Source organism: Garra rufa, chromosome 9 (assembly GCF_049309525.1).
Source record: "Garra rufa chromosome 9, GarRuf1.0, whole genome shotgun sequence".
NCBI classification, from domain to species: domain Eukaryota; kingdom Metazoa; phylum Chordata; class Actinopteri; order Cypriniformes; family Cyprinidae; genus Garra; species Garra rufa.
This window is the reverse complement of record NC_133369.1, coordinates 24,998,281-25,017,425: the sequence shown is the minus strand read 5'-3', so window position 1 is coordinate 25,017,425 and position 19,145 is coordinate 24,998,281.

Genomic DNA, 19,145 nt, shown 5'->3' with positions numbered 1-19,145 from the left:
GCTCCAAGCGCGAGCTTCTGTCCGTTTTGGGACATTTAAATTTTGCTATGCGCATCATCCCGCAAGGCCGCCCCTTCATCTCCCACCTGCTTTCACTCGCATCTTCCACCCACGCCCTAGAAGATAGTATAAGATAGACAAATATTCTTAACCCACCCATGCCGAAACGAGCTCAGTCTTTGGATATCCTTCCTCAAGCAATGGAACGGATTATCCTTTTTCTATAAAAACCTAATTTCTTCCCCGATCAACATCCAACTGTTTACAGATGCCGCCCCCTCTATCGGTTTTGGCGGTTTCTTCCAAGGCCGCTGGTTCGCATCCACATGGCCCCCCCAGCTGGCCGACTTGCCGCCCCAGCTATCATCCTCAGCGCTATTCGAGCTATATCCTCTAGTCGTTGCGGCCTCTCTATGGGGTAAAGCAGTGGTTCCCAACCTTTTTTTGTCTGAGACCCCCTTTTTGCCAAGAAAATATTTTAAGGCCCCCCTTCACATTTAATGATATTATCGCTCTTGTAAGCTTGCAGCAAGGATGACAAAAATGTTGTTATCAAACAAATTATATGTTTATTACAATAACCAGATTTATGCCAAATAATAGCCTATAATAATATTGAAAATACAATAAAAGCATCACTAGGCCATTTGCAATTTAAAAACTTAAGCCTAGGAGTATTGGCCCTATTTAAAACACAATAACAAAAATATCAGTATTCACACTGGTTTGGAAAAAAAAATGAATATAGGCTATCACAAAATAACTGCTGTCTGGCACCTCAATACTTGCATGTTATTTGTGAGGCTTTATCAATCAGTGTGAGGATTGCTGTTGGCAGTGAGTAATAATTTGGTCAATGCGTGGAGAGATCTTTGACAGGGCAAGACGCATATCATCCTCAAGGGTCAGTCTGGCCCTGTATTTGGTTTTAAGGGCTGTCATGGTTGAAAACCCAGCTTCACAAAGGTAGGTGGTGCTAAAGGGAATCAGCACCTTCATTGCAGCTGTGTGACAGACTGGGTATTCTTCTGCAGTTTCAGACCAGAATGACTCCAATGGAATCTCACTGAAATGGGCTTTCAGGCTGAAATCAAGATGAATTTGCTCTGATACAGTATAACTCATGAGTTCTTGTCAAATTTTATTACCATATTCTAACCTCTAGTGAATAAACTGTGATAATGTGAGAAATGTTGAAGGTGATGGGTAGACGATGGGTAGGAGATGGGTAGGTTTGGGGACCAGGGGGTGGATATGGGTAGGACTTTTTGGGATACGTACGAAGGGAGGAGCTGGATCTGGATCCAACCTCGCCCCCTGGATCTTGCGTTCTGCAGTGATGACCATCTACTTTTGTAATGCAAGCATTGTGATAAATCTAGCTTAAATAGCAAATCTTGCTTTGTCAAACCAAATATCCAAATGGTTTATGTGACTTTATCCTACACTCTTAAAAATAAGTGTTTTTGCAGTGATGCCATAGAAGAACCATTTTGCTTCCCCAAAGAATCTTTCAGTGAACAGTTCTTAAAAGAACCATTTTGAAGAACATTTTAAATATCTAAATAACCTTTTTCAACTATGAAGAACCTTTTCTGCATTTGAAAGGTTCTTCATAGAATCATTGATGCCAATAAAGAACCTTTATTTTAAAGGTTGTTAAGGTTCTTACACTTTTTTTGTGTGATATTCCCTTGTGAAGAAGTATTTTAGTATGTTTTTTTCTGTCATTAAATTACTCACCGACAAGTTGTTCCAAACCTGTAAGATCTTCATCCAACCATAATGTTATGAAGCGACAAGAATACTTTTTGTGCACAAAGAAAACAAAAATAACGACTTTATTCAACAATTTCTTCTTTCGTGCCACATGCACGGTGAGCATGTGTCAAAGACACAAAGAGAAGAAATTGTTCAAAAAAGTTAGTAATTTTTGTTTTTGCACAAACATTATTCATAACATTACGGTTGAACCACTGATGTCACATACTGATGTGACTATTTTAATGATGTCCTTACTACCTTTCTGGGCCCTGAACATGGTAGTTGAGTTGTAGGGTCAGAAAGTATTTGGATATCATCAAAAATATCTTAATTTGTGTTCCAAAGATGAACAAAGGTCTTACGTGTTTGGAACGACATTAGGGTGAGTAATTCATGACAGAATTTTCATTTTTGGATGAACTATCCCTTTTAAACATATTTAAGTATATCAAAATTGCACTCTGAAGTTCAGCTACCAATAACTCCATTTAACAGAGATAAAGTTATCTAGCTATATACAATAAATGTAAGTTTTTTTGTGTACAATTATTTGTTCTGATTTGTGAGTAACATTCTGCTGAAATTTGAAATGATCCTTTAATTAGGGGCCAAGCACCGAAGGTGCGATGGCACCTATTGTATCCGTTAGTGTTCCTATTATTATTATTATTCATCCTCTTCTGCCGCAAGTCTATGGCAGCCCATAGAACCGCTTGCGGGAAAGTTGTATAATTTGGCACACTAATAGAGGACAGTCTCAACTTTAACCATAGCAAGTTTGGAGTCTCTAACTCAAACTCTCTAGCGCCACCACTTGTCCAAACTTTCACTTTCTTTTTGCTAATAACTTTTGAACCATAAGCCATAAAATCTAAATTCCAAATTTCAAAACTCGTAAGGTTTAGTTTTTTTTTCTATAATTAATTGTTTGTTAAACCTACTTTTTCGAACTCGTCCTAGACGGTTTGTCTGATTTTCACCAAAATTGGCTCAGATCATCTTCAGACCATGCTGGCTAAAAGTTATGGAATTTAAGTTGATTGGACAAACCGTTCTTGAATAACGCGCTAATTAATTCTACGAAAAGCACGTAAATATGGATGTGAGGCCATATCTCCGCAAAGCTTTGGAGTATTGAGACCAAACTTGATGTGTGTTATAACAAGCATGACCTGACACTACCTGCAGTGTTTCGTCACAGTGCCACCTAGTGGTCAGGAGATATGAAAGTTGGCTATTTTTTCTTATATTTTTTCTCAGTGGTTTGACCAAAAATCTCAAAACTGGTCTTGTTAGATTCGGAGGAGCATGCCGAGTCGAACCATATCCAATTTCCCCATGTCAGCCATTTTGGGTGTCGGCCATTTTGAATTTAGCTTTAAAATGCTGTATCTTGAGAACGGATTAGCGTATCGTTTAGACAATAATTACAAAAATGTTCGGCACCATTCCCTGAATGTACATACAAATTTTGGGGCCAGCGCCACCTTGTGGTCAAAAGTAATAATGAAATTTCTAAAAATGCTAATAACTTCTGAAAAGAATGGCTTATTGTAAGGCAAGGCAAGGCAAGTTTATATAGCACATTTCATACACAATGGTAATTCAAAGTGCTGTACATAAAAAGGAATTAAAATCACAATAGCATAAAAATCATAAAAATTTAAAATAATCACAACAATAAAAACAAAATTAAGAACATTTAAGATGATTTAAAAAAGAAAATGATTTCAAATTAATTAATACAGTAAAATGATTATACATAAAATAATGCAATCTGTTCGGACGTAGCACAGTGCTCATTCAATAAATGCACAACTGAACAGATGAGTTTTGAGTCTGCATTTAAATGTGGCTAATGTATTAGCACATCTGATCTCTTCTGGAAGCTGATTCCAACTGCGGGCGGCATAATAGCTAAACGCGGATTCCCCTTGTTTTGTGTGAACCCTTGATATTACTAACTGACTCGATCCTAGTGATCTGAGTTGTTTGTTAGGTTTATATTCAGTGAGCATATCTGCAATGTATGTAGGTCCTAGGCCATTGAGTGTAAAAGTACTTTCAAATCTATCCTAAACATAACTGGAAGCCAGTGTAAGGACCTGAGGACTGGTGTAATATGCTCTGATTTTTTGGTTCTAGTCAGAATCCTGGCAGCAGCGTTCTGTATGAGCTGCAGCTGTCTAATGGTCTTCTTGGGAAGGCCGGTGAGGAGACCATTACAATATTCCACCCTGCTGGTGATAAAGGCATGAACAAGTTTCTCCAAATCTTGACGGGAAACAAAACATCTAATTCTTGCAATGTTTTTAAGATGATAGTATGCTGATTTAGTTACTGCTTTGACATGGCTACTGAAACTGAGGTCTGACTCCAGAATCACACCCAGATTCTTGACTTGATTTTTTGTTTTTTGACCCCTAGCGTCAAGGTACGCATTTACCTTATGAACTTCATCTTTGTTTTCAAATGCAATGACTTCTGTTTTCTCTTTGTTTAACTGTAAAAAGTTTTGGCACATCCAACTGTTAATTTCATCAATGCATTGGCAGAGGGAGTCAATGGGGCTGTAGTCATTTGGCGATAAGGCTAGGTAAATCTGGGTATCATCTGCATAGCTGTGATATGCTATTTGGTTCTTTCTCATTATTTGACTTAGTGGGAGCATATACAGGCTGAACAACAGCGGCCCTAGAATTGAGCCTTGTGGGACTCCGCATGTCATGGACGTCCACTTAGACTTATGCTCTCCTATACTTACGTAATAACCTCTCCCTTCTAAGTATGACCTGAACCATTTGAGAACCATCCCAGAAAGCCCGACCCAGTTTTCCAGTCTATCTAAAAGAATGTTATGATCGACTGTGTCGAACGCAGCACTGAGATCTAGTAATACCAGCACTGATATTTTGCCAGAATCTGAATTTAGGCGAATATCATTTATTATCTTTATGAGCGCTGTCTCTGTGCTATGATGTTGTCTGAAGCCAGATTGGAAATGGTCCAGGTATCCATTTGAGTTTATGTAGTGATTCAGCTGATTGAAAACAACCTTTTCAATAATCTTACCTATGAAAGGAAGATTTGATATTGGTCTATAGTTGCTCAATATGGTGTTATCAAGATTTTTCTTTTTCAGAAGGGGCTTAACAACTGCAGTTTTCAGGGAGTTTGGAAAAGTCCCAGAAAGAAGTGAGGTGTTCACCACTTCTAAGAGGTCTGCTTCTAAACAGTTAAGCACACTTTTGAAAAAAGATGTGGGAAGTGTGTCAAGGTGGCAGTTTGACGATTTGAGGTGCTGTACTGTTTCTTCCAAAATGTTGCTATCGATTGCTTCAAAAGTAGACATAATGACTTCTTTTTGAAATTGCGGTCAAATCTGTCTGACCTCTTCATGACTTGAGGGTAAGCTAATTGTCTTTCTGATATTATTGATCTTCTCAGAAAAGAAGGAAGCAAACTCATCGCACTTGCCGTCGGAGAGCAGTTCACTAGGGATTTGACTAGGGGGGTTTGTTAGTCTCTCAACTGTAGCAAAAAGAGTGCGAGTGTTGTTTAAGTTCCTGTTTATAAGGTTTGAGAAGAACATTTGTCTAGCTTTACCTAGTTCAGCATTGAAAGCATGAAGGCTGTCTTTATAGATGCTATAGTGAATTTCGAGTTTCATCTTCCACCACATCCGCTCAGCTTTTCTGCATTGTATTTTCATACTCTGTACTGCTGTTGATTTTCTCCACGGCGATTTCTGTTTGCCAGAAATTCTGATTTTCACAGGTGCGATGTCATCAAAAACATTCTTAACTTTTGAGTCAAAGGACTCCAGGAGAAGATCAACAGAGTCTGCAGAAATGCTTGGCATTGAAGATATAGCCTTCATAAATAGCACACTAGTGTTATAAATAATGCATCTCTTTCTGACAGAGACAGATCTAGATTCAGTGGTAGCAGAGATCAATATATCAAAGAAAATACAGAAGTGATCAGATAGTGCTACATCCTTGATAACAGTGGATGAAATGTTTAGACCCATACAGATGAGTAAATCAAGAGTGTGTCCACGATTGTGTGTGGGCCCATGCACATGCTGAATAAGGTCAAACGTGTTCAAAACCGTTATAATTTCTTTTGTGGTTTTGATTTCTGCATTTTCTATGTGAACATTAAAATCCCCTGCAATAGCAAAACAGTCAAACTCTGAACAAATCATTGATAGCAGTTCTGTGAACTCATCAACAAAGACTGGACAGTATTTTGGGGGCCTGTAAATAATGATAAATAGAATGCGTGGGGGACCTTTCAGTACAATCCCTAGTTATTCAAAAGACATGTACTGACCAAATGACACTTGCTTGCATTGATAAACATCTTTAAAAAGACCAGCTACACCACCACCTCTCTTGACAGCTCTGCAGACACTCATGAAAGTAAAGTTAGGAGGGGCTGCTTCATTGAGGACTGTTGCGCTGCAGCTGTCTTCTAGCCATGTTTCATTTAGAAACATAAAATCCAGGTTGTTTGTGGTTATAAAATCATTGATCAGAAGTGATTTATTTTTTAGTGAGCGAATGTTTAAAAATGCTAGCTTGATGGCATTACTTTTTGTCTCTAGAGCAATCTTAGTTTGATGCAGAATAGGCCTCAGATTAGATGGGTCAACCGTACGGCTTGAGATGGCCTTAGACTTTCTATCACATATTAAAACAGAAATAGGGAAAACTACATGCACACTGGGTTCCCGCTTGTTCTGTAAATATTGCTGAGTGTTGCTGTTATCATAGCGGGGACCCTACTCATCACTGAGAGCTGTTATCAGTTGTTTTTGGTTCACTCACAGCAGATGGAGGAGGGTTTGGGCCCTGACGTTGTGGCAGCGGCCGGAGAGCTCTCACAGGAGGAGGATGGCTAGCTGGACCCACAGGCTTTGGTGGTTGTGGTGCCCGCCGTTTTTTAGTTGATAACTGGGGGCTTGCAGCAAAAGAGTGGGAGAGTCTGGTTCCAACATATACCAGTTCCTCCATTTTCTGGGAGAAGCTTAGAAGTGGAGATGCTGGAGAGAGGGATAATGTGTCTGGTGAATGGAGCTCTGGGTCTGGTGTTTCCGGTGGTTGAAAAATGTTGTCCTGGCTTCCCTGACTGTTTACCAGAAGGTCGTCCTTCGGTGCTGAGTCTTGGAACTGTTGCAGTACATCACAGTCTGTCTGTGATGAGCTCTGTGGGCAGGGCTCAGCCAGAAAAGTGTCCATAAGCAGTGCTTGTTGTGGCTGTGTGGCGTTGTCAGTGTCCTTGTGGGTTGTGTTGACCATATGATGACTCTGAAGCTGATAGGATGTCCTGTCGTCACGCTGTCCAAGTGTGTGTGTGCCATTCATGTTGGGTAGACTGGCACATTCCACTGATGGATGCCGGAGTGAAAAATAGATGTTGTCCTTTAGCACTCTCACACCAAGTTTGTTTGGGTGGAGGCCATCCAGTTTGAACAGTTGTCTATGGCCCCAGAAAAGGTTGAAGTTGTCAATGAAGTTGACTCCTTTTAGACTGCAGGTTCTTTGTAGCCAGGTATTCAGTCCAAGCAACCGTGAAAACATGTTAGTTCCCCTTGCTGGGAGTGGTCCACTGATGAACGACTGAATTTCAAGTCTTCGAAGTGTTTCAATGAGTTCACCAAAATCCTTCTTTAGGAGTTCTGACTGCTCTTTCCGAATATCGTTCTTTCCCACATGGATGATGATTCGATTTGCAGTCTTGTGTTTCATTAGAATGTTCCGAAGTTCCTTGTTCACATCAGAGACGGTTGCTTGAGGACAGCAGCATATTGTTGTAGTTCTGCTACTGATATTTCTGATAATGGAGTCCCCCACTATCAGAGTCCTGGGCTCGGCTGCGCTCTGAGCTGAGTGCCGCTGTCTGCTCGGACTTGCACGCCTGTTTGTAGTGATGTTAGCAGCTGGCTGATACGATCCATGTTCAGTCACATTTGGGGATTCCTCACCCACATTCATTAATGCTTCAAATCTGTTTTCAAGCAGTAAAGGGGGTGGTAAAACACCAGTTTTTGCAAGCCTTGTCATAGCTATATCTGGAGTAGAGGATGATACCACAGCAATACGAGATACTCTTGACAGTCTAATGTCTCGAGTAGGGTTGGGCATCGAGAACTGGTTCCAACTTGGAACCGTTTAAAAAATAACGATGCCATTGGAATCATTTATAAAATTTGTTTTCGATTCCGATCATCGGTTCCAAACACGCAAGTTTTGGTTTCCATTGTGGCCACCGTATTTCTGGAAATGCTTGCCGCGCGCTTGTTCAGTTGCAGCTATGGAGCACGGTAAGCGGCGCTCAAAAGTGTGGCTTTATTTCAAGGGTGTACTCACACTAGGCAGTTTGAACCGTGCCCAAGTGCGTTTGACCACCAAAGCGCGGTTCGTTTGACTAGTGTGAGTGCTCCGAGCCGTGCCCGGGCGCGGCTCGTTTAGCCGGCCCTGGCCTGCTTGGAAGAGGTGGGACGGTAAAGTTGGACTCGGGCGCGGTTAGCATGCAGTGTGAGCGCTAACCGTGCTGGAGCACGGAACAGGACGCGTGATGTCGCGTTTTTGCGAGGTAATCAGCGTTTTTATAGTCCATAATCAAAGCTGCAAAGTCCTTGCTGCACTTCAGCTGGTACCTTGCAAACCTCCTCATACAAGCAGCACGATTGCGCGAAAATTTTCGTGCCACAAATGCGATAGACATGTTTAACGATAGGCTGTGGACAACCGCGGAACAAACGACTCAAAATTACTATCCACAAAGTAAAAGAGCGATGGACTAAATTGCGTTCAGCGAGAGTGCCCTCTTTCTGTGTTTTTACATGCAACACATGTGACAAAATGATATCTTGCACGGGAGGATGCACTACGAATATAACGAAACACCTACGCCTGCATGATGTACAAATTAAGAGGTGTAGCCTGTTTGACGTGCTGCGCAGGTCCACTGTCTCGTCATGCACAGAGAGTCCAGACCAGGGTGCAAGTTCTGCATATATAAATCTGTTTTTGGGCTGGTGCAGAGGCATTTCTAATTTTCTCCTACATGGGCTGCAGCTCCTAAAACTAAAACTCATATTGAATCAAAATAAAATTATCCTCTGTGAAATCAAATGAGCCTGTGACATGTTTTGACTCAGCCCACAAAGAATCGGAATTGAGAATCGAAAAGAACCGAAATCGAAAGGAAGAATCGGAATCGGAATCAGAATCGTTCAAATCAAAACGATGCCCAACCCTAGTCTCGAGTGCCTTTGGGTCTCGCTCCCTGTTTGTGCCATCGATTTGTGTGTCGATCAGTTTTGGCTTGTTCCTCTACACTTATAAACTGTCGATATTGACTAGATTCACAGGACTCACCGGCTGTATGCTGAGGGGGTCCGTGATGATGATCTTCTGTGTGTTCCGCCTGTTTTGGAAGTCCAGCAAGTAACTTTGTTTCTAAAACCACGATCCTTTGTAGAAGTCTGTGGCAGTTTGTGCAGCAAGTAGATTCCAGAAGAGGCATTTTTCTTTCTTGTCTGTTGAAAGTAGGCAGCTGTGTTTTCCCGTCTTCGGAATGTAAGCTGCTGGCACTGGGAGGCAAAAAGTCTCCTTTTTCGTAATGTTTGTATCAAAAATGTGTTGTCTGAGCGCTGTGCTGATATGCTGAAGTTAAAATCTTAGAAAAATATGAGAAAAGTTCATAAGCAGGGAGCAGAGCGCGGAGCAGTAAGCAAAAGCGTCCGAACAGTAGCAAAGCCGGAAGCAAATGAAAGTGATCTTAAAATATTCCTTGGGTCAGGCCGAGAACATTGATACCAATTATGCCAAAATTGGCCTAACTTTCTGTTCGCCATTTTGGTTAATGTAGCACACCTACTTTTTTGAACTCCTCCTAGACCATTAGTCGGATTTTCACCAAATTTGACTCGGATCATCTTCAGACCATGCTGACAAAAAGTTATGGATTTCGTGTCGATATTTGAAACCGTTTTCATTTAACGCATCAACAAATTTGCTGGAAAGATGCCAAAGCGCATCGGAAGCTGTCTCTCTGCAAAGCTTTGAGATATTTGCACCAAATTTGGTATGAGGCATTACCACCTCACACTGATTACACCACATTAATTTGGTAACAGCACCAGCTATTGGTCAAGAGTAATGAAGCATTCATTAACCATTAGTTTTAAAATGATCAAAAATGCTAATAACTGTAGATAGCATTAGCGTATTGTAATGAAAGTGGTCTCAAAATATTCCTTGGGTCATGACGACAACATAGATACCAATTATGCCACAGTTGGCCAAACGTCCTGTCCGCCATTTTGATTTATGCTGAAAACCTACTTTTTCGAACTAGTCCTAGACGTTCTTCTGATTTTCACCAAAATCGAGTCAGATCATCTTCAGACTGTGCTGACAAAAAGTTATGGATTTCATGTCGATAGATGAAACCGTTTTCGTACAGCGTCTCTATAAATTTTAGGCTTGATGTGAAAATGACTCTGAGGCTTTATTTTTGGAAAACTTTGACATAATGACACCAAACTTTGTGTGTACCTTTGACAACTCACACTTAACTCACCACATCGATCTGATAACAGCGCCACCTGTTGGTCAAACGTAATAACCATTAAATCACATCAGTAGGCGTTCTACATCATTTTTCTATAGTTTTGACTATAATCATCTTAAAATGGCTTCCTTTTACTTATTGTTGCAGTTGGTCTGCTGTTCCTGCCATCCTTAGCTCCTCATTTTCCCCTTTGAGTGCTTGGCTCCGTAATTGCTGCTTGCAGCTATATTTGACTTCTGTGTTTCTAATGCAATGCATGAATTGTTTTCATGACATTTTCTATTCCATCTTCCTCTGACAATTTCTAAAATAATTGTTTAAAGAGTAATGGAACCAGAATAGAACCACAATGTAATAAACCTCCTAATAAATGACTTTAAGAATCCTGGCGGGCACACCAGCATGTCGGCATCCAAAACACAACATATGCTGGTGACCAGCAGCGCTGCTCTTTTCAGCAGAACAGAAAGCACGAGGGAGGGAACAAAAGCGGATCCACTGTGATCTCATGAGTGCTGACTAATAATGTGGTTATCTCACCAGTAACAATGAGCCATGTGGGCCAGGTGAACAAAACCCAATCCTCTACGATTGGACAATGTCCACCTCACAGTATCTTAAGACAACCACAGAAAAAAATTATCTACCATGTGACTGAATTCTACACCCCTTCTTTCTTTCTCACTTACCATTCTGTCCAGATGTCCTCCTCTGTCTCCTCTTTCGTCTTCTCCTCCTCTAATCCAGAAGAACCTGCCCGCCTCAGGGTCAGAGGTCAACCAAAAACAATGGATGATGCAGGTCCAGAAAAGAAAGAGAGAGACATTGAGTAAATGATTCTGGGTGACAGAAGGCCTCTACCTTACTCCACATACAGAGAATAAGAGATCCTGTCCACTAAGCAGCTTAAACAATCAGTCTAATCACAGCTTCCTATTACTTATCACAAACACAGCACTATACGGGGTCTACAGTCACATGACAGGAATATCATCCTTTTACCAAGAAACAAGTAGGCCTATAGTCTTAAAAGTACTAAAGTGGGCTTAGTAGCTTCAAATACTGTGGAATCATTCACTTTATTATCATTTGCTATATATCACTTATCGCTCACGTCGCCTGTGTTGAAATGAATTGTGAGGCGAATTAAGAGTGCCTTGGGTGCAGAGCTCTATTAATATGACACGTATAGTTAGTGCCTATGTAGAGCGTTCCAAATCAGTCACTTATGAGGTTAAGTTTCTGTTACGTTGCTGCAGCGAGGAAGCTTGGTTTTGGAACAGATCTGTGTTTATTCAGTAAGCACATGTACAGCGAGGCCTGTTTGTGTCACTTATCGCACACTTAAAATTTTAATAGGTGTGATTTGACTTACAGAAGTGTCACTGAACGGAGAGCAGACTCTAAGAATTTATGAACTATGTACTGAATAGCAATGTCTGGGAATTAAAAAGATGGTGGATTTGTTCTCAAATGTGCACTCTCAGTTTTGTGGCCTTCGCCCACACACTGCCATAAAAAGTTCACAGGATCACAGTCTCATTTATCTTGTTATGATTTGCTATGTGTCATCAATGCACCCAACAGCCCATGTGGCAAAATGTCTGAAAACATAACAAAAAGTATTCTTGCAGCTTCATGACATTACGGTTGAAACACTGATGTCACATGACTATTGTAATGATGTCCTTACTACCTTTCCGGGCCTTGAACGTGGAAGAAAATAGCTTTCTTAATTAGTTTTTCTGCCTACATATCTATAGATATATGTACATTTATACAACAGTTCTTTCTGGAACTCGAATCTGATTGGCTGAGAGGAGTGCAATATTCTAGTGATATTGGAATTCCAAACTGTTTCACTGTTTGTATCACCCAGTTTCCGGTGCATTTCACAGCGAGTGTCATGGTGGACACCCAAACCACTATAATTTTATAAATAATACTGTTTTTGTGTCACGGAATCTAGTTTTAAGAGTATTTAGGCAAGAATGTACCAGTTTAGACTTCAAATATGCCATTTGTTAATAAGGAAATGCTTCGATATTTTCGGAGATGTGAGCTCCAGGGTGTTAGCTGCCATTCAGCCTTCATGAACCCGCCAAGAGCAGCCTAACCTCGACCAGATCTTCTGGAATTTGCCACTGGCTCTGATGTCTCTATAGTGGTATGATATAACTTATTAATATAAATTTAATGGACAGTCTTTGATCTCATTAATCTATTTGTTCCAGAGCAAATAGTTTTGGCTGAAGGCAAAATCTCATCACGTTATATTTTATGTAAATTGAATGCTTTACATCAGAGCACTGCCTTTGTACTTATGACTGAATTGCCTAGCAATATTTATGATGACTGTTGTTGTTGTTTATTAAAGGTTATTATTCAATAAATATATTTTTTTATAAATAATAGTAGTATTTAATAATAGTATTTAGTATTGGGAAATGGTGTGTATGTTCGTGATGGTGATTATTAGTTTCATTGTTCTGCATTAGATGGCAACAGGAGACTATCTTTATGAGTGAGCAAGCAATAAAGACTTTTATATTAAAAAGCACTAAAATGCTGTTGTAATTAAGGAATTTTTACTTTCAACAACACCTTGTAGGACACAGCCAATAAATGCACTGAACAGCGCTGTCATCGGAAATCATCCTTAAAGGAGAACTCCGGTGTGATATTGACCTAAAGTGTATTGAATCATGATACCGAGTGTGAACGTACCTTGCATATCTCATCTCGGTTTGTGTCCTGCTGTCCGAAATCTGGGGTCAGTTAGCCGATGCTCACAACAAGTTGTCAATGAGAGCCAATAGGGCATCGAAGAAGCCATGTAAATAAATCACTGTTTGATGCCATTTACGAGGCACAAAGTAGCTCCACACTTCATTGGTAGACTTCCAAGGGCCCTGACATTTAAAACGAGACATTGAGAACTCAGAAAAAGCACCGGTAGTTTATTTACAAGTAGATTTATACAGACATTTTCCACCAGGAACAGACCGGTCGCCGCCATCTTAAATGTAGTCACGATAAGTCGAGTGTCGAGCACGAAGGAAACTACAACCTGATACGTTGATAACCTGATAAATTCCTTGGTGCTCGACACTCAACTTATCGTGACTAAGTTCAGGATGGCGGCGACCGGATTTTCTTTTCCAGGTACTGTCTGTATAAATCTTCTTGTAAATAAACTACCGGTGCTTTTTCTGAGTTCTCAATGTCTCGTTTTAAATGTCAGGGCCCTTGGAAGTCTACCAATGAAGCGTGGAGCTACTTTGTGCCTCGTAAATGGCATAAAACAGTGATTTATTTACATGGCTATTCCGATGCCCTGTTGACTTTCATTGACAACCTGTTGTGAGCATCGGCTAACTGACCCCAGATTTCGGACTGCTGGACACAAACCGAGATGAGATATGCAAGGTACGTTCACACTCGGTATCATGATTCAATACACTTTAGGTCAAAATCACACCGGAGTTCTCCTTTAACAGATGAAAGGATAGTACAACAAAGATATCGCTTTCCTCAGCGAATTCACATTTAAGCTAATGTTTTATTGTGAATATAAGATTGAGCTAAAGAATGAATGCTATCAGATGCAGGTAATCACATCACATTTCATCTCTCTCATAATTCTCTACATAATACAGTGAGCTTTTAATAGAGTAATACAATAAGCTTTTAATGAAGCAACTTAACATTCCTTCGTTCTAAAGCAACGTTTTTTAATTAATAACGGAGGCTTGGGCTCAGCTGTTAAACTGTCAAAATGAGATTTGAATCCATGGCGAAATGGAAGTAGTTCGCAAAATAGAGTGTTTTTTAAAGACACTTCGTTGCTGTTTCTAATGTATTTACACACTTGTGGAGTCCAACTGTTGTATAAATGCAATATCACACTTGTAGCTGTGTGATATGGCTGTATATTAGCACACTGTGATTACCTACAGCCAAATCACAGCCGTGCCAATATACAGCCATATTGCACTGATATAGATAGATAGCTATTACTTTTTTCAAAACTAGCATTTTTCTTGATGTAAACCAAATTCTGCATACGTATTTTTATTGATCAACAATGCTGTACTGAAACAATAATGTACTGATTAAAAAAAGATGATTGTTTTGTATTGTGTTATTTTTTTCTGGTGCTATCCCACAATAATAATTAGTTCCCAAAAATTTCTGTCACTGTAGATGGTTTCCAAAGCTCATTCGACGTCATATCTGAGCTTATCCCTCTCAAATCGTGACAGATTAGCACTGGACTGTGTGGCATCAGTAATACGAGGTGTAATCTGCACTACGATCCTGGAGTCCTGGTTATCTCCAAATGCTTTCAGTCCTCATTACACATTGTATTTAAAAAAATAAAATGACTTACACAACTTTTTTATCAATCATTTGTCAAAATGGCACACATAATAAACACATACCTGGTGTTATTGCAAAGACTTCATCAGTCCATGAAATTCCAAATAATTATTTTATCTTTACAATCTTCACAATCTATAATGAAAATGGAATAACTAGCTGCGCCTCTAAAATAATGTTTCTGATTACCTCACTTAGCCAATGCAGGTTATTTGATAATGTTAGATAATAGCTAAATAGCTATTTAGACATTCAGGTTTGGTTGCATTCCAGAATGTAACGCCCACATTTCACAATCCAATCAAGGATCAAGTCCCGCCCTACATTTTTTGTTGTTGAATATCCTAGTTCACTTCAGAATGCATCACAAATGTGCTGCAAATGTCATTTCATGTTGACTTTAAGCAACATAGTTGTGTTGTCAACTATTAATTTTGTGTTGAGAGTACTCAAAGAAAGGGAAACAGTCTTTACTCACCAGCCATGACAACAGTGCACATGCTGCCATGCTCATCATAGTCAGACACATGGTTACAGACAGAAAGGGAGGAGTAGAGTTTGTCCATCAGACTGTATGAGCAAAGCAGCGACACATGCTAATAAGAACACATTTGATTGTGATTGGCAGAGAGCAAGGAAGGATCAGAGGGAAGTGTACTCCACCTGCAGCCTCTTTAACCTCCTTCTTTTATCCTTCCGTCCTCTCCGCCTACTCATCCTACTCTCTTCTTGTTTATTTTTAGACAGCTTAGTTCAAGAAAGGAGGATGTTCCTGAGGCCTTCATTATCAAGCACACAGATCCTAAATGAATGATTGTATGTGAAATGGAATCATTCATCTGGGTGATCCTTACATGATGGACACTTTTTTTGTCCCAGGGGTTGAGTTTTATTAAATCACACAGATTTCAACTATTTGTGTTTTATGCAGGTCACTTTACAATGCCATTTGTCATTAGTTTTTGCTACTTTTTGAATACCTTTTATCTATATACAGTTGAAGTCAAAAGTTTTCATACACATTGCAGGATACAAAATGTTAATTATTTTTACTAAAATAAGAGTCATACAAAATGCATTTTCTTTTTTATTTAGTACTCACCTGAATAAGATATTTCACATAAAAGACGTTTACATACAGTATAGTCAACAAGAGAAAATAATAGCTGAATTTATAAAAATGACCCTGTTCAAAATTCTTAATACTGAGTTGTCACCTGAATGAACCCTTTCCAACAATGACAGTATAATTTTGAAATCCATATTGTCACACTGAGGTTTTGAATTTGAGGATCAGGGTAAGTTTAACTAATTTTGTCTTCTAGGAAACATGTAAGTATCTTCTGTAGCTTCTGAAGGGCAGTACTAAATGAAAAAAATATATAATATTTAGGCAAAATAAGAAACATTTACACATCTTCATTCTGTTCAAAAGTTTACACACCTGACTCTTAATGCAATGTTTTTGGACCTTCTGGAGCATCAGTGAATGTTTGAACATTATGTAATAGTTGCATATTGAGTCCCTCAGTTGTCCTCAGTGTGAAAAGATGGATCTCAAAATCATACAGTCGTTGTTGAAAAGGGTTCAAATACACAAAAATAATTTGTGGCACCTGAGGGATGTTTCTGAAGAATAGTGGGCAGTTTAACTGTTCATGACAAACAAGGGACTCATGAACAACTATAACTAAACAAAAAAACAGCTGTGGATCATTCAGGTAACAACACAGTATTAAGAATCAAGTGTATGTAAACTTTTGAACAGGGTCAACTATTATTTTCTCATGTGGACTATATGTAAACATCTTTTATGTGAAGTATCTTATTCAGGTCAGTACTAAATAAAAAATAACATGCATTTTCTATGATTCCGTTTATTTTGGTAGAAATAATTAACATTTTGCAGATTCTACAAGGTGTGTGTAAACTTTAACTGTATGTATATTTTACACAGATCACAATGTAAAAAAACATGCTAATATAACAAAGATTATTAAAAATAAAATAATTCAATATTTTGAATTAAAATTACATTAATTCTAAAACATAAAATTTATCTAAATGATGACCTACATTATATATCCCACAATTTTTGCATTATTTATTAAGGATATATAGACTACTAGCTAGGAAAGTAGCCTTAACAAAAAGAAGTTTGCGATTTAATAAAAAAAAAATTATAATAAAATGCCATTATCATCAAAAAACATTTAAATACAGTGAAAATGTTATATACAGTCTATATATTATATACTGTTAAAATTTAAAAAAAAGTATTTTAAGAGTTTACTTCCTAAAAGTCCAAAAGACTAAAAGTGCCCATATTTAAAAAAACATCAATTTATGTTAAATTCATAGGCTGCTCTCCCCTGGTTTGTCAGTAATAAGGCCATTTTTTTTTTTGTTCCAAGGGCAGCTCTAAATCCAGAACACAGCTGTCAAATTAATGCCAAAACGACCCACCACACAATTCACAGCCAGACACTCCATCCTTCTCTCGATCTCTCTCACACTTTCTGTCTGTCTTCTGATGAGGCTGAGAATTGTTGCTGTGGTGATGTCATTGGTTGCCTAGCAACAGCTGTCCCTGGGCAACCCGCACCCAGGGCCTCAGCGGGAACATTTCGGATTATTTGGGGATGACGAGTTCATCGGCAGCTTCTTGCAGCAATCTGCCAAGTACGACACGAGACTTTATGTCAGAGGAGATTAGATGAAGAAAGCTAGTCCTCTGAACAGAAGTTTTCAACTGTAACTTTTCATTCAAATAATATAATGTGTGATTAAAAACATAATAATATAACATTTTCTATTAAATAAAATAAATCAATAAACGCATTTTCACTTATGGTCTCAGACTTTTAGACCCCACTGTTTACAATTTATATAGAGATCGTTCACCTTAAAATGAAAATTATTTGTGTTTATTTTGTTTGTGTTAAATTGTGTCATTAATTACTCACCCTCATGTCGTCCCAAAACGTAAAACCTTTGTTCATCTTCGAAGCACAAATTAAGATATTTTGGATGAAATCCAAGAGCTTTTTGACCCTGCATATAGACAGCAACACAACTGACCTGTTCAAGGCCCAGAAAGGTAATAAAGACACCATTAAAATAGTCCATGTGACATCAGTGGTTCAACCGTAATTTTATAAAGCTATGAGAATATATTTTGTGAGCAAAGAAGACAAAAATAACAACCTTCTTTAACAATTTCATCGTTTTGTGTCAGTCTTCGCCGCACATTTACGAGATTAACGCTATGCAGACGTGTATTACGTAGAACTCGGATGCACTGTGCTTTGTTTATAAGCAGAAGACAACGCACGCTGTACATAAAACAGTCTTTGTAAACATGTCTGAAGATTTCAACAGAGAGGATGACTTGCAATTTTTTGCCTAGCCTTACTTATCTGAACCAGATGAAGAGAGATGGAGAACTCTTGTAAGAGAAGAAATTGTTGATTAAAGTCATTATTTTTGTTTTCTTTGTGCACAAAAAATATTCTCATAGCTTCTCACAGTCAAACCACTGATGTCACATGGACTATTTTAACAATGTCCTTACTAATTTTATGGGCCTTGAATGTGTCAGTTGCTATCTATGCAGGGTCAGAAAGCTCTCAGATTTTATCCAAAATATCTTACATTGTGTTCCGAGGACTTACGGGTTTGGAACGGCATGAGGGTGAGTAATTAATAACAAAAGTTTCATTTTTGGGTGAACTAAACCTTTAATACAAGACCATGGATTTCAAAAATTAATTCCTCAGGGTTTTCTATGGATGTTCTATGATCTTCAGTTATTTGTGTTCTTCTGAGGGTGTTTGCGGATGAGGGAACAGGGTGTGAGGGTGTGAGACCCCCAGGGAGTTTCTAGAGCTCTGGGCACCAATTCAGCATACATTCAGTAAATTAACACACAAAGCAGCACTGAAACAAATGATGGAAAATATTGATTATAGCAAACAGTATTTCACCCACCACATATCCGAACATCTATCTGACCATATTGACTATAATTAAGCTAATAATCAATTCTATAGTATCTATATAATAGGTTCTCTGTGTCCTTTGCAGTCCTTCACGGTAAATCGCGTGTCACGCTTTTGTTTTTGTTCCTAAGCGATTTTGGCAAAGAAAATAGCTGCTTGTTTAATTATCTAGCATGTCTGAACTGTACGTACGATTTTTGACACTATGAAACATTGTTGACTGACCGCAGGGTACTTGTTATAGAAGTACACAATCTGCCGACAGTTCTGAATGACTTTAGATTGTAGTATTGAAGGTTTTACCTGTTAGCAAGCCAACTGCAATCACAGTGTTCGCCATCAGACGCCTGCGGGGATTATAGGTGATGTTTTTCTGTTAGCGTGCGCCCTCCGCTGGTGTGATTATAA